Raw genomic sequence first — 12,088 nt, 5'->3', positions numbered from 1 at the left:
GTGGTTAATGAAAGCGTCGGACCAAGGTGGACGTAACCTCTTACTCGCTGTTTTTTTTTTTTTTTTAGTTTTTTCGTCTCATAAACTCTAACCAAGCCTGACTAATTTTAATAATTGCACTTCCTGTTCTTTACCCATTACTTTCCCTCGTTGTTCAACTGAGTGCGGAGGACTCAAAACTTCTCTCATGATAATGGCTCGCTTAGTGTTAGTGTTTGTGCCGCTAAAGAAAGCCTTATTGTTAGCAAGTATTTATTTAACAACATCTTTACTGCACTTTAGTGACCATTAAATAACATTTGGTCGAGTAACAAAAAAATAAAAAGAAAAAAAAAAAAAAATAAAAGATGTAAAGTAAGTTCTAGGGGAAACAATTCAGTTACATTTGCAGCGAATTGTATATAAATTATGTGATTTTTATATAATTTTAGCATAATACAGAGAAATTACATCGTTAATGGTTAGACTCATTGTAATCTTAGCAAAAGGGTTATTTAGATGAGTGCTTTAGTCGAGTGGATGAAATGGCTTAGGTAATGGTCGTTAATGGAATAGGGTTAGCGATGATGGTCAAATTTATGACTTACGTTGCTTTCTTAAGAGAAATATATGCATTTTATGTAATAATAACACGAAAATGTCTATAATTTTGTACTTTGTTGACATTATTGGCACATTAGTAAATAAATCGAATACGTTTCAGTGAATTTTTCTATAAATCGTACAATTTGATTAAATTAAAATTCTAAAGGGAAAGAGGAAACAAATGTATATATATATATATATATATATATATATATATATATATAAATTTATATTTTATTCTCTTAATTCCAAAAAGGTATATATATATATATATATATATATATATATATATAACAATCGCCACATTTTTGGTAATTGTCAGAAGATAAAATCCAACCAATTTTGTAGTGAGGAGGAGTTTTTATAGATTTTTGCCTTAATATGTTATAACTGTATTTGCTTCACATCGACAAGGTCGATGATGATCAAAGACCCTACACTACTTCACTTATATTCATAATCGAACGACAACAACTACCAGCCAGCCGGAGTTATTTGAAAGCTTAAATTTCATGCGAACCCTGGCATAGAAGGCATCTGAAAGCCTGAATCGACGCAATCCTATCGTTCGAGAAAATTTATTTATTTATTTATTTTTTGTTTTCAAAGATGTTTTTGTATTCTAAACATGTTTCCATCATAAAGTTTCAAAACTTCGGCCTTTTTGTCATATAAAGGTCTACTTTTTGCAAGCATATTTATATGAGAGGGAGTCCAAAAAACACAGTGTCCCCATGTCTAATCCAAGGTTTTCTTGTAATTATCTTGTATGCTGCATTTCAAATTTTCTACTGATTTTTCTCTAGAAATATTGAAAATTGCCCTTTGCTTGTTCTTACAAACCGTATATGGCGGGCTGTTGTGAAAATCGTCCAATTCAATTCATTATCAATAGGGTTCGTCTGTGAGCCAAACTTTGTGAAAAAATTACGCAAACTGCGATCTGTACGTTGGACATATATATAAACGGGCAGATCAATCCAGAAAATGTTTTTGAAACGATTTACTTAATAAAATGCTGAGTTTATCTCAAATCACTTTAGATAATAAATACCTGCGTACATACTTACTATACCCTGTACTACAAACAGTATGGGATGTAAAAATTACCAGACCTGTACGACGATCTCGCCGTTTTCATCTCCCAATTAAACAAAGAACCAATAGATCGACAAGTGCGAAGTTTTTATATTATAATCGGGATGTCATTGCATAAATAGAATAATCTCATCAATAAAGAGCCATAAGAGGAGGTGATTAAAAAAAAAAAAAAACTATTGAAATGTAAAAGATGAAGAAAAGAGAAACAAAAATCTACAAAGGAAAACACGTCAAGAAGATTATATTCGACTGGGGGATCCATCTTCATTAAGGTCTTTGGCATCCCATGCTTTTATTTACTGTCATAAAAAACTGAATGCGATAAAATACAACTTTCAGCTTTCACTTCATTAAAAGGTATTATTAAGAAATATTAATCTACCAAATGAACGCACTTAGCTTTTCGCATTCTCTTCTCTCCTATAACGCTGGCAATGCAGTTTTAGTATATAATAGTTTTCAACTTTCTGTCTTCTGTATCCTATGCTTAATTGGCATAAAACTTTAAGAAAGTGAAAAAAAAAAGAAAATTTTAATCACTTACACCTTTGTATGGGCATGGTTGATTTTATCACTTTTCACACATAAGTAACAGAGTTTTTCGCAGAGCAAAGGTGGAAAATTTAGATTTCTGTCTTTTATAATTTATGAGCAATAATAAGCAAAAGCCCACAAATTTTGGTTGAGAAGAACGGATTAGGACGTATGCTCTGGCAAATTTTCGCCATTTTCATTAGCAACGTGCGTGGAAAACGTGTCCAATGTTTTCATCAACTTTGAAGTCGATTTTTGCGGCCAGTAGAGTGTCAATATCACATGTCACATTCAACACCGCAGACACTCAGACAGACAGATAGACAGACTTGGCTTTATCAATTTCGAATTTCATCCTTATCAAGCATATATATATGTATACTTTATAGGGTCTGTGAAGTTTGCTTTTAAGTGTTGCAAACATTATGACAAATTGAGTATAAAAATAATAATATTTTATATAAGTAAGAATAAAAACAAATAAATAAATAAATAAATAAAAACTAATAATAATATTAATAATAATGAAATATATTTTATATATACGTAACAAGATAATAAATACTCAATAAAAGTTCATTTTGTCTTTTTCATCTTAATTTTTCAATACGCTGTCCATATGCAATCTCTTCATAGCATATCTATTTAGATATGTATGATTTGAATAGCAGTAGTGGCAGCAAACGTGATGACACATAAATCACTTGAAAACCTATAGAGATCCTTAGAAAGCATGTCTTTTTCAAAAGTAACAAGCATCTTCACCCTCAATTATAAGAAAAGTAAAAGTCTTCTGATGACCCTATAAAAAGTAAACTGACGTAATTCTCAGTTGAAAGAGAGAAAGGGAGATAAAAAAACAAAAAAAACAAAAAAAACAAAAAGAACTAATATTGACACTTTTTTAGTGTTAGCCTTATTCGATTCTTTTCCTACCTCACTCATCTCTAACGGTTAATAGAATGTTTGACCCTTGTTTATGGGAAAATAAAATAATATTGATTGTGTATCTATGGGGACAATGGTCATTTGATGATATGGGCTTGTCTTAAGCAATTTCGTGCGTTTGTTTTTCTATTTTCTTCGTTCGTTGATTGTGCGTTTTATTAAACTATGTTACTGATGTTCTATGCTTCTTCTCTGCTCATCTTCTCAATGTAAAACGTTTGTCGTAAAAACGATTCTCCATAATATGTGTTTAACATTTATATTACCTTTGCTTGCTTACATGACTGCTTGACTGACTAAATTTTGCACGATGATCGAACGGAAGCAACTCGTAAAACTAGCGAAATGTGAATTATATCCTGTCTGTCTTTTGTTGTAAGTATTGCACTTGAAATAACTTTCTTTGTAATTGCGCTCAGTTCGCCGAGTAAATAATAATCATAAAATATATATATATATATATATATATATATATTTTCTTGAATAACACACTGTGATGGTCATTCGATTATGTTTGTTTGGCTTAGTCATGAGTCCACCAAAACATATCATGAATATATAGCTTTTCAGTGGTTGTCATTCGTTTCTTCATAAAATTGCTATTAATTCATGACGAAAACGAATTTATTTTTGGTTTTTTATCATTTTATAATAGCACATGTACTCGCATATAGAAAACTGCTATAAATTTTATTGATATTTATTTTCCGATGTCCGCTGAAGGAGCAACAAAAGATTAAGTACTTAACGAATGTGTCCTCAAAAATTTACTTTTATCCAGTTTTTACTTTAGTATCGCTACACTTGATGAAATTTTCTATAACGTAGAGCTTAAAAAAAGTTATCGGTATATCAAGCGTGTACCTTATCGAAGACCCTTTCGAATCGTTGGAGAGAATTGCCCGCATATTAATAGGGACGCAAAAGTGCGCGTGAGAAGAAGAATGAATGAGAAGAATATTCCGGTTTGCGCGCAAAATTGTGAACGATTACTCGACTTTGCTAAATAGGACGTGAAATTCTTAGGAACATACGAGACATCTTTGTTAATAGTTTCTCGCGTATTTTGTTTTGTGATAAACTGCACAAAGTGTAAGACGGTACGCAAAAATCTTATTCTCTCTACTCTCAACACAGTCTTATGTTTTAATGCCACGATACATTGGTTGCATAGTGTTTTATTTATTATACCCTACATCACTTATGGTACAAGGCTGCAGAGTAAGCTTCTGTCTGTTTGTCCTTCTAAAGTTCGGAATTTTTGAGATATTTTGATGAAATTTGTTAAGCCGATAAATATTTCTTGGCCCTACGACGAATTTTATTAAAAAAGGATCGGGTCGGGTCAGACCAATTTTTCGATCACCAATTGAAACGCGAAATTCTTTCTAAGAATAAGTGTATTATGCGACGTGCTGTGGGGTATTTAATGATGGCCAGTATCCCGCTACGATGTTTTTACTTGATTCGTTTTTATTCAAATTTATTCTGGTCGCATATATGATGACAACTTTTCGCGAATTTCTTAATTTCGAACAAAAATTACGCTTTCTTTATACATAGCGTTGCCCTATGCTTTTAACAAAATTTTCCTACTTTCGATATGAATGCAAATGATTGCTAAATTTTAGAACAAGTGGGGAAAGAAGAAGAGGAAATAAAAGTCATTGTTTTCTTTAATAATATATAATATATCCGATGTTCAAATGTTTGGGTTTAAATTGTAATCCCAGTTCAGAGTGCAGTTTCTCGATTATTGGATGATTATTCTGAATTTCCATGCATGATTTATTGCTTATAATCGAAGATGATTCAATATGACTGACACTGATATGACATATTATGTCCTATTGTCTTTCTAAACATTGCTATGCAGTCAAGTTGGAAATTTTTTCATTTATCTTCTCAACTTGCTCGAAATAACACTAACTCTTAACGAACAGTCAGAGGGATTTTGTGGTAAAGAGCGCAAATGTGTGTACGCGTAACAATGAAAATCATAAAATTTTACAGCATAAACCATTAAAAAGATTAAGTAAATTTAAAGCGGAATTGTGAAAATATATATATATATATATATATATACATATATGTATGCATATATAGAGGAGTGAAACCTGGCATGTATATAAAATAATAAAACCACAATAAAGGTAACTCTTTGAAAAACGTGAAGAAAGGAAAGGAGTTTCTAAGCCATAATAATTATGGTAGATAGAAAAAATGTCTTTAATGAGAATTTGCAAGCAATTCCTTTATATAAGGTATAGGAACACAATTAAATATTTTGATATTAGACTTAATGAAAATTATTGAGCGTAATAGCAGAAGGGTAGCGTTACCTTGTCATAAACGTGAGACACAAATCGATATGAAATTCTTCGCGGGAATATAATAAAATTTTCGATTCCTTACAATTCAATGCATTATTTAATGTTGTAATAGTTTATAATTTATCGCGAATTATGTTGAAAAAGGTTACCTGTAGCAGCATGCGATATATATATCTATATATATATCTATATATATGTATAGGTTGGACAAGATAAGAAAAAATAAAAATGCATTTAAATAAGTGTGCGTTTGTGTATGCAATGCGTGAGTTATACTGGTTAGAGTTAGGGAAATAAACATAAGATTTTATGATCTTTCACAACAATTACATCATGCGGTAAATATGCAAAAATCCGCTAGCAAATCAACACATGTATGCGTGAGTTTTTCCATATTCATATTCACAATCCAACAAACGCGTGTAAATGATGGCGTATTGTGTGGCGGTAATTGTAAAAATTGTCAAACACTAAATCACTTGCAACCATAATCATAAACTTTAACGATGCAACATGTTTCACTTACCCATCCATTTAACGTTAGAGAAATGCACACACACGCATAGGGTTGCGGATGAAGATTTTTATCATTTTCGAAGAACGCTTTAAAGCATTATATACGCACATATACACACACACATACACATACACATACACACACACACACACACACACACACACACACACATGCATGCATATGTCGAAATCCTTAGAAAAAAAAAAAAATTAAAATTTTTTTTTTTTGTTTTTTTTCGAAACATTTTCAAATATCACATATAATCCTCGCGTGTAATACCGAACGGCTTAAAGTAGTAAACACAGCTGTGCTTGCCGTCGATGCTTTTCAGGCGTTCAGCGGTGAATTGAAAACTCTAAATTTGATTATGACTTGACAAATAATTGTCAGTTTTGATGTGCTTTTGCCGTCGATTACACTTGCCTAAGTAATTGTAAATATTGAATTTAACCTTCCTTTTCATTTCATCATTTGGCTGCCTAAGGGTTAAATTGTTTTTCGCCATTACAACTAACCCTTTTTCAAACACTTATTCATTTACTCATTCACTCATTCACTTATTCATTCATTCATTCATTCATTTGTTCATTCATTTGTTCTTTCCTTCATTTAGCAGGATTATTTGGTTTTGCCGCTATCGCACCGAGGTTGATTGACAATTTGCCCGCATTTTAAGAGTTTGAGAGGATGGTGTCGGAGAACGAGTCGCTTTTATATTGTTATATTTAAAAGTTAAAATTAATAGAAATTTCCTGCTAAGAGCCGACAAACAGTGAACATTTTATGCTAGTCATGGCCGCAATTCAAACGAGATGAGTTACAATAGATATGCAAAGTTCTTCTCTTTTTTTTTTTGTTTTCTTCGGCGATTTTGTTATTTAGATTGGCTTACGTATTGTTTGACAATTTAAAGCCAACATGTTGTTGCTTCTGCCGTTCCTGTATACATAAGTTTAAGATTTAATCCTTCCCAAAGGATACATTTTAGTTAAATAATATAATATGTTTACACATGTATCCGTATGACTTTACTACATTAAGAGATGGTACGAGATAATGAGCATACGATATATATATATATATTGTAATGTTAGTAATAAAGCGGGAAGGGTACAATTTGGATTTATATAAGAACTCTGGCCAGCATAGTCAAAAAAAAAAAATATTTGTCTCACCTAAATCATACGAAAGCAAGCAGAGTTCATCGTCGTTGTGTGTAGCGCAAATGTAAACTTCAAATTCAAGCTCTATATATAGTTTAGACCGAATCTAGTTATGCTCACAACTAGAGCAACGCTTCATTCGCTCATTTATATAGCTTGCTTACATACAGGCTGCAATTACGCTGTGCAAATACTAGTGCAAGGAGAGAGGTTAGAAAATATTTTAGATACAATATGCCCGGCAAGATAAAGTTATGAGGATGTCATTCCAAATTTAAGGGACGGGTACGCAAACAGTAGACATAGTTCAATCGTTATCTCTCTATGCATACTTTTTAATGCATACGATTAGAGGTTACATCCATATGGCAAGTCTAGAACAGCCGTGAATGTAAACGTTATACCTAACTGATTTGTTTCATTTACATATCGTTTTCTTTTTAGTAATTATGAGCGAGTCCCTGGGGTGATTCTTGTGATTTTTATACCTTTCCCATTGAACAAAAAACATACGATTAAGCTTAACACTCTTAGGAAACTTTGACATCATAATCTCAGAAAAAGATAGACAGGCCTAAGTGGTTATTGCTGGGATCCTGCTTCGGCTATTCAAGCTAATAAACAATCTCTGACCATGATTTTCATATGATAGCATTACTTAAACAGCATAATACATTTCCTTTCTCGATTATTTAGAGTCCTCTCCAAATACTACGGATATTGAATGAGTAGAATTACACAGTAATTACAATTTATTCAACTACGATATTGCAACTCTTTTAAAACGAATAAAAAACTTTCTCAAGCTTGACAATAAAGGAAGCATCTAAGCTAATCTACAATACGATATTTAGTGATATCATCAAGCAGGACTTACTTCAAATGTTTCATATGTTGCCTGCTTATGATATGGAATTTTCCTATCTAATTAGTTAAAAAATTATCTAAAGTGTTGCGGTGAATGCATCATCCGTCAGGCTAGATAAAAACGCAAAAAGCTCTGAAAAATGTTGTTCGTTGAGTGTGATTTTTTTTGCGGTGTATTTTATTAGAATTTTTTATCCTTCAGATGGTATTTGTTTTAGTTTCATGAATATCGGAAACTGAATTAATTTGCCATAAAATTGAGTTAACTTAATCGCTGCATAAGAATGTGCATGTGATATACTTATGATGTTATTTGAATGTAGTGGAAACATTATTTTTTGCTTTGAACGGAGTGAAAACAACAGTGCTACAGAGCGCTCTTGTGTAACATGCGTAACATGGACGTCGTATTCTAAGCCTTAAGTATTCTTATCTGTCACTTCATAGTGCACGCGTCCAATGTCGTAAGTTGTGAGAGAACTTTTTGCGTATTGATAAAAATTATTTCATAGGATTCATATATGGATTACCATATATCGATTTTAAAATTTTTGCTTATGAGCCTAGAACTGAGCAGCAATCGATTGTTAAGAGTTTCCTTTTAGAAATAAACCAAACCTGATAAAAGTGTCTCGCTCTCGAAGCAAAGGATTATTTCCCCGAAACACTGGACAAGAAAACGAAAACTTGTTAATTTTGATCGATAGAAAAGTGCTTGTTGTGGTTACAGAAGACTCAATAGATATAAATGGTTACCGATGCTCTCCTAATTTCAATTTAGCCAAAGCTTTATGATGCGACGACGTCGGATTATTTTATATGGGATGGTCATAATTTCATAAACTCTTTAACATAGTTTTGCTGATTTTCTCTTAAATAATATCTGAATGAGAAAAAGGAAAAATAAAGAAATTTATAAGTAACACTTGAGATTAAAATAAAAAATATAGCCATTGTGTATATCTACGACTATTTACGCTTGCAAACCAAAAAAAAAAAAAAAAAAGAAAGAAAAGAAAGGAAAAGAAAAGAAAAAAGAAACCGGTTTCCCATCCTTCGTTTAGGTCGCACACAATGCTTATAAGTGTGTAAATATTCCTTGACTACTCTAAGGCTTGAATGAATTTGAATTGCTGAGTGACTCGCTTTACGCAAAACAATCAAAAACAGTAATAATGCCTCCTCAACAAATGTTTTACGAGATGTTGCTGCGAGATGTGGTGTTCTTGTTGTTGTTGTTGTTGCTATCGCTGCTGCTGTTGCTGTTGCTATTGCTATAGCTATAGCTATAGCTATTGCTATTGCTGTTGATGCTCTAACTGTTATTACCGCGTGGAAGGGGTAATAGCTTTCAAACAATAAATGTCCGCAAAACCATTGACACGGCACCCAAAAGTTCTGAAACCTGAAAATTATGGTATGAAAAAGACTATTTCAATGCATGTAATCTACGAGTATGTATATATGAATGTTTTGGCTTTTCTGTAACGATAAGTCATTATAAATGTAGACACGTACGTATTATACTATAGTGCCGACTGACTGTTTATGTGGGGGGATGGCGAGACCGGGGGTGTTGGAATGTGTTGAGCGTATTAGTAGTATGTATGGTCAGGTCGTGGCGGGAAATTGCTAAAACTGTAAGCATCAATGATTTCCGCGCTCAGAGCATAAATAGGTTTAAGGGGGTGTTCGGAGATGCCTGGCTATGCCTGGCTGAAACCCTAACTGACTGAATGGCTGGCTCTCTGTACATGTTAAGCAATTCATCTAATTTGAATGTTGCTTCCATATGATGAACATATGAAAAGACATTTAAATATTTGCTTTTTTATCTCTTGGGGGAATGGGTGTAATTTTGTCCTTTGTTATATAATACAACAGTAGCAACAACACGACAACAATGAATTCGAGTATAGGTAATGGTCAAAAAATGGCCTTTAGAGACTACTTACCGTATAGACAACGTCGACTAACATAAAATATATTTTGTGTATCTGAGACCACTCGAAGAGTGAAAGAGAAAGAAAATACGCGTAGATTAATGGAATGAGGAATAAAATGAGATGAGAGCGAGTACAGTTTTATTGTTTGTCATGTGAGTGGCAGTCAAACAATAAATAAAATTAAAATGATGCAAACAATAGCTGCCTAGTCATATGAACTAAAAATAAAGCATTTTTACTTGCTGGCTATATAGCAAACAAGTGTTTTTTCATTTTTTTATATTTTTCTTTGCTTTTGTTGTTGTTTTTTTTTTTTTTGCATTTTTTCTTACTTTGCATTTAAGTAAATGTATTGAGAGTTGTTTTACTATTCTTTAGCGTTCAGACGACATATAATGACCTCCACCATGTGTAATGGTCAGTCCAAGGTATTGGAGACCATACGACAGATTATACCAACCCGTCTCTACATGCCTTCACCCACCATTTCGCTCGTTGTCGCTGTGAATGGAACTTTATGTTCTGTGCATAGAACAATGGGGAAATTGAAAAAGAAATTGTTTGTAACTGCGAAACGAGTTCATTATTTCGCACCCTTTTTTATGTATGAGAAATATTTGCAAGACAACAACGACTACCTACAACAACAATGACAAGTTAGAGCAAATAAAGAAAGTCGCGTTTTTTTCTCTTTTTTTTTTTTATTATTATTTGTAAGCGTACAGTTCCTTGTTTTTTTTCTTTTTTTTTTTCTTTATTCTGTTTGTACGTTTTGTTTGACATCCGTTTCAATATTTGGCCGTTGCTGTTGTTGTTGTTTTATTTGAAGCGTATCCTTTTTTAATTAAAATGTTGACAGGCTGACTGTTTGAGTTTGGATCTCTTCCTTTTTTATTTCACTTGTTTGGCATCAGTCAGTCCATCAGTCAGTCAGTCAGTCATTCAGTTAGTCCAGTCAGGTTACAGTAAATGCGAAATGTCTATAATTTCGCGTCTGTTTGTTGTTCTGTCAATAAATGACTTTACATTTTGGCCAAAGTGATTTTTTTCCACCTTTCTTGCGTTCTCATATATATATATATATATATATATATATATTTTTTTTTTTATAAGTTTTTTCTCCTTTACAGTCATTCAATGAATTGCAGACATTCCGTTTCTTTTTACGGCCAAGAGCTTTTAATGAAAACGTCAGTGGTTTACAGCATATTTTTTTCTTTTTATAATTTTTTATTATTATTATTTTTTTTTTTTTTATGCGCGCAGGATTTTTCCTTTCTCTTAATGGAAAATTGTAATATTTGCAAAACTATGTGTAATTAATTCTTTAATTTTTCTGCGACTCTTCTAGAGATGAATGAGGAAAATTGAAATTTTTAAAGAACGAAAAAAAAAAAAAGTTTCAATTTAAATTAATTAACTTGTTATTAAACTCCGGTGACTCAGAAACATGCTGCAGATTATCAAAATCAATGGCTACAAGTAAAACTTACCCCATCGTCTGCCAATCATTTTTGGTGAATTTTTTGTCGATGAGCAAATTCATTTATTATTTCGACGCCTAGACGTTCTTCACCCTTACATACTATTTAGGACATAATGCCATTAAGTGATAATTTCTTTATGCATTGGTAGTACCGTCCTTGGCAGTTATGTTAAACTTCATACACATATATATTGAATTTCAGCAGAGTTGCATGCCATCTTCTAAACGTACAAAAGCAAGTTTTCCGAATTTTTAATGTACCTGTCAAATAATCATTTCTGACTAGCATGACGTCATGAAACATTTGACTAAGCGTAATGGCATATGGATCTATGCACACGATCTGGAAACAACTGACCAATCGACTAAATATTACGCAGAATGTGAACCAAAACACAGAAAACCGTATTAAAACATCGGGGTTTTGTGCATAAGGAATTTCTTCCGCCAAATAGAACTGTCAATAGGTTAAGTTAATTGAGCTTTATGAAGGCGATGACCACGGAAGATTTATCTGGAAGAGGAGGTAAGTAAATTCATTTTACTCTTTGATTGCACTGCTACGCGTGCAGCAAGCTTACTAAACAGTAAATCTTTCCGTCGAATAA

The sequence above is a fragment of the Glossina fuscipes genome, unplaced genomic scaffold (assembly GCF_014805625.2).
Source record: "Glossina fuscipes isolate IAEA_lab_2018 unplaced genomic scaffold, Yale_Gfus_2 1, whole genome shotgun sequence".
Taxonomy (NCBI): Eukaryota; Metazoa; Arthropoda; class Insecta; order Diptera; family Glossinidae; genus Glossina; species Glossina fuscipes.
The sequence above is the reverse complement of the archived record's forward strand: the minus strand, read 5'-3'. Positions refer to the sequence as shown.